We start from the raw sequence: 6,000 nt of genomic DNA, 5'->3' as shown, positions 1-6,000 counted from the left end.
GCTGTCAAATTTTCACCTGGGATTAAGCGGTATGTCAAGAGAATGGTCACCAATGGTTTGAGTCCTGAGGAAGGAGCTTTGCTAACCAAGGATGTCAGCTCAATTCTGTTGAATTAGCCTCCAAAGAAGAACAAGGAGAGGAAGCAAGAAGTGGTTGTATCTAAGGAAGTAAGTGCAGTGATTCAAAGTAGGATTGCAGAGAAGTTACCAGATCCTGGAAGCTTTGTACTTGATTGCTCTATCTCTTCATCACGGTTTGCTCACTCTCTTTGCGATCTCAGTTCTAGTATAAACTTGATGTCACATTCGGGTGCTGTGAGACTTGGGATGACAGATTTCAAGCCAACTATGATCTCTCTTATCTTAGCTGATCGGTCCAGAAGGATTCCTGAAAGTGTCTTAGAGGATATTCCAATCAAGATTGGAGATTGCATGATTCCCACTGACTTTGTGGTGCTGAAATATGACAAAGAGCCTAATGATCCTCTCATTTTAGGACGCTCTTTCTTGGCTACAGCTGGTGCCATCATTGATGTTAAGAAGGGACACAGCCTTGAATGTAGAAGATTTGGTTATGAACTTTGAGATGGACAAGCTGAGAAGGGTTTCTACTATTGATGGTCAGGCATTTTCTGTGGAGGTTGTTTCTGATGACAATCCGATCATAGAGCTTCATGGAGACATTACTGCTGGGTATGTAAAAGAGATGGAGACTGTTGAGGAAGTGAGTAAGCAAGCTGTTAAGCTTGAAGATTGGAGTGGAGATCATCTCATCAGTACTAGAGACCATGATGAGGTTCTTATCCATGACAAGTCGTTGGTAGATGATGTTTTTGTAATGGAAACACGGATTGTTGAGGAAAGTTGCAGAATTGTTGAAGTTACATGAGTTGCAGACACAACATCGATCGATGCAGCTGTTGCATCGATCGACACACCTCCACGAGAACGTACAGACTTGTCCAAAACTGAAGATTCTCGAGTTGATTCTTTAGCTGCAAGTCCTAGACCGGTTGTAAAGCTGAAATCTCACCATTCCACAGTCCATAAGCCACAGGTAAGGCCAAGGTATGCATCTCCTTCACCCAAACCTTCTCCTATCATCAATAAGACTTTCAAAGGTACAAAAACTATTTTGCAGTTAACCAAGCCACGAGATTATCGTTGAGCGCTTGTTTCTTCTGTTAATGATTTTGCAGGACATAAAAGAAAGCCACCCATACCTCATTCCCGTCCTGGTCCTGTTCCTCACATCCTTGGCAGATCTCATGCACCTAATGCATACACACCACCTTGTATGAGGAGGACATTCTCTCAGAGCATTCAATGCCACGTTCTGATCCACTGGATGCCTGAGATCCGACACAGTCAAGCTAATGACTGAAAACAAGCGCTTAGTGGGAGGCAACCCACTCATAGGTTTTTCTTTTCCACTTTGAGTCATTTTTATTCTTGCTTTGAGTCAGTTTGAATTTGTATTGAATTATGAACTTCTATCTATCATATTGCGTTTAATCTTGTGTTTGAGTGATTCTTAGCAGTGCTAACATCCAATGAATGAGAAAAACACAAGCTAACTCAGGAGTAATGTTCGAACTCTCTGCATCTGCAGAGTGCATCGACCGACATACCATCAGCATCGGTCGACACAGAACATTCGGTTTGGTAACACGATTTTGTTCACAATTTCAATACTTATTCGTTTCTGTTTATTTTTATTTGCCAATCTCTTACTTGATAACACTGGGGACAGTGTTGTTTAATTCTGGGGGAGGCAGTTACTAACTACGTTTTTGTTTTTGAAAGAAAAAAAAAATTGTTTTATTGAGTCAAAATTTTGTTGGGAACTATGATTTTTCTTTTTAGTGTACTGCCTTGGTTGATTAATGCTGCAGATTGAATCCACAATCCGACTAATAAAAAATCCAATGGCTGACCATTGAACCAGTGACATCCGAATTTCTAACAGAATCCATAAAAGCCTGAGGTAATTTTTGTGCTTTTCTTTTTACCTCATCAAGGAGGTTGATGTTCATAGAGCTTGACTCCTTGTTCATATCTGATAAGTAAGATTTCAGAAAAAAAAAAAAAATTGGTACTCCTCTCCCTTATTATAGTTGGAAATATTTTTCCTTAGAGCTTTGTTAAAAAAAAAAGAGAATAAAAGATGAGATGATTTTGATCAGTTTAGAGGGGTAGGTAAATTACCTGTGATCTCATTATTCTACTCTTGAGTCAAATGATCACACAAAGCTTGGAAGCGAGGGGTAGGTAAATTACCGATGACCCCATTATTCGCCTACAACTTTGAGAAAAAAATAGTAAAAAAAAAAACAAAGCAAAGCTCTAAGGAAGATAAAATAGAATAAGTCTGGGGGAGAGAAAGAATACCACATGTGGTAAAAGATATGTCTTGCTTGTTATGGTATTGTACGGGAATGAGTCTAGAAGGTTCTTGACATTGATCAAATTGATGAGACCCACCAATAAAGGCTTAATGGAGGAAGTAGTGAAATTTGGTTTGAATTTGGGATGCTATGAAAGTCAATGGAGAAGTACATGGTGGTTCGATTTGGAATTATCTGCTAAGCATATGGATTATGGTTTGGATGATCATGGCATTACTTTAAAAAGAAAATGAGTTCCTGCGTTTTCAAACCTCTTTCACAAGTATAAGTTTATGTTTTGCTTGAGGGCAAACAAAGGCTAAGTCTGGGGGTGTTGATATATCATGGTTTTTAGGTGTTTTTAGCCATGATATAAGAGTCTTTTTGGTATTTTTAGAGTCTTTTGAGTCTTTATAGGATTTAGCATGGATGAGAGCATAATGGAGCTAAATAGGAAGATTTGGAGCACATTCAAGCATTGAGGCTAAGCTGTGAAGTTGGGAGACAAGTTTAGAGACTTGCATCGGTCGATGCAAGTGATGGTGTCGATCGATGCATCATCCAGCAGAAGAATCGGAAGTTTTCTCATAAGTTTTGAAGATTTACAAAGTTGCCCCAAAGTTTTCCATATTTGCATCATTAGTCCCTGGACGTTTTTAGGAATATAAATAGGATTTTTGGATCATTGTTTTGGACCTAAGTTATTTTCAAGTTTTATTTTCTGTCACCTTTTGAGAGAGAGACCTTGAGAGCTTTTTGGGAGAGACAAGAACTCAGCCCTGTTGAGAGAAGCTTTTCTAAACTCCTTTGTTCTTCTCTTTTGAATTTAATGATATCTATTTTATCTATGATTACTGTTTCATTAATCATGTCTGAGTAGATCTCTTGTTAGGTTCAGAGTTTTTCATAGGGTTTTTATGATTTATTAGATCTGTTATTTTTAGGATTCTTTATCTTTCTAGATATTCATCTTAGGTTGTTCTTCATGTTAATTCTTGATTGATCACCTAGAATTAATATCTAGGAAAATAAATTGATATGAGAATATAATTGATTTTCCTGATAAAACTTTTTGATGAGCAAAATTATTTTCTGCAAAGAGATTTGATTTAGTGATTTTGTGAACAATCTAAACTTGTTTTTAAAGTTGATTTATTACCTAGAATTTTGCAAAGAGATTTGGATTTTCTGGTTTTAAATTTAGATAATATTTGCAGTGAGAACTGATTTATTTTACAGAAGAGTTAGAGTTCTAGATCTGATCTTAATTGCTTGAATCCTAATTTATTGATTGATTTAATATTTCATAAATTCTTGAGAATTTTCCTAGGCCTAGCTTTTTAATTCCTGAATTTACAACACTTTTTAATTCTGTTTCTGCATTGTTTTTAAATTAATATTTTGATTTAGCATAATTAAAAGATTAATAAGTCTATTGTGTGATCTAGAGTCTCTGTGGATTCGACCCCTAGAGTATTACAATTGCAAGGCTGTTAGTACCATTAGGATATTACAATTTGACCATATCAAACGTCTCATTAATACAAAGTGTTATTGACAAAAAAAAAGAGTTTAATTTTTTTTTCAACGACATTCTTAATTAAAAAATAATAACGTTTTGGTTCATTGGTAAAGGGAGATAGGATTTGAGTAGTATTGGTCACTGGAGATTTAAAATTTAATAAGTTTCAGGAAATTAGTCTTTGAACCTAAAAAGCTTTTAGGATCACTCATGAGTTATAAAAAAAGATGAAAAAAATAAATTTGTGCCATATTTTTTTTTTGGCATTTCTTAAGAATTGTATCCAACCAATAAATGTTCTAACATTGAATGCATTAGCTACGCTTGTTTACGCCATGGTTAGACAAAAACTAGAAGATGTTTGAAACCTTAAATTGAATTTTACGCTAGTTTACGCCATGGTTAGACAAACCACATCTTTATAACTTCTTCGTATCTATGGTCTTCCATATCTTGAATATATAGCACTTAGTCGATTATGAACATTCATGTCGATGAACTAGTTCAAAGTTCATTATTTTAAAAGTTTACATTCAAGTTCTTTTATAGTATGAGAAACGTTTGTTCAATGTATTATGGTATTGTGTGATTCGTTATGAATGATGATTAGCAATTTTGTCAGCGAGAAGAAAGAAGGGTCCTTCTTTCACTTTTGCCTGTACTGTTAATATTGCAAGTGCCGAGTTATTTTAATTCTGAGAGAGACCTTTCATTTAAGATCCAGCTTGACAATTTGATCACAATCATATCTTTTTTTTTTCTCCTTCTTATTACACCTATGTTCGGGATAGATTTCCCAAATCAACCAAACAATGTTCATCGACAAGAAAAATATTCGTTGCGTGTGATTGTGAATAGTAAATCTCTGTCGTCCGTGAGAAAAAAAACAAAAATGAAAGAAGTTTGAGGAAAAAAAAAGTCACAAATTTATAAGTTTTAAAAACATTATGAAGCTAATTACCCCTAGAATTTTAAAGTTTTAGACCAAATCATATCTATCGTTTCAAGTAATAATTATTTTCATTAATTCAAAAGAAAATATTTCATTCGTTTCAAATAAGTTTTAAAGTAAGAGGCGTTTTTCTGTTAAATAAACATGTTTTTAGTGAAAATCGTTAAATATTTTCTTAATTTGTTTGGATTATACTAATCATGGTGAAACAAAGGAAATATCATAAGTTAGCTAGCTATTTAGAAGAGATAACATCGCCATTGTCATTTAGCTACATACAACCTACAAGACATTATGACAAGTACTTATCTAGAATAAGAAACTAGTACAATACTAAAATGATTAGTTATACATATTAAATGATAAAGAAAAAAAAAAAGAGATGTGGCATACGAATAAATTGGTCCCAAGATTCAAGCTGTGTAACAATGGACCAGCTTCCAGCTTTTTTTTGTGTGTGGAATCTCATCTTTTAGCCAACTAAAGCTTACATTTAGCCTTTATCTACATATATGGTCCTTCAAGATTATTTCATAATTAAAAGCTTTTAAGGATAAACGCCAAACATATGATTCCAAATTAAAATAGCTATAACTGATGATCTATACAATTATTTTAATTCACTGATTGTATAGTATGAATTATAAAACTATGTACTCAAACATAATATATATGTTAAGTATCCTCTTTTTAATTAGGGCGAATTAGCGAAACATATCACATGGATAAACAAGTTAATGGAATACTTAAGAAATCAATTAGTGGTCTAGAAAAAGGTAATCATATATAACGTTAAGATGAAGCTTTGTAGGATGACAACCGAACAACCAAAGTCTCTTCAAACGTCAACTCCTTCTTCTTCTTCTTTTTATCCTTTCTTAATAGACCCGAAATCACTTTTTAATAATTATTAATTTAATATGATACAAAAATGTTTGATGTTCCTTTTATGTAAGAAGATAATATTACAAAAAAGGTTTGAGGAAATAAAGAAAAAAACGAAAATGATGGGATGTGATTCTTTAAATGGAATCACGAGGAGGAGACATCCCATGTGTTAATGAATAAACCATATAAAAAGAATTTATTTTGTGACTTGATTTAACATTTTAACAAAAACAAATTAAATTTTTCTAAAA

Source organism: Camelina sativa, chromosome 11 (assembly GCF_030686135.1).
Source record: "Camelina sativa cultivar CO46 ecotype springtype chromosome 11, ASM3068613v1".
Lineage (NCBI taxonomy): Eukaryota > Viridiplantae > Streptophyta > Magnoliopsida > Brassicales > Brassicaceae > Camelina > Camelina sativa.
The sequence above is the reverse complement of the archived record's forward strand: the minus strand, read 5'-3'. Positions refer to the sequence as shown.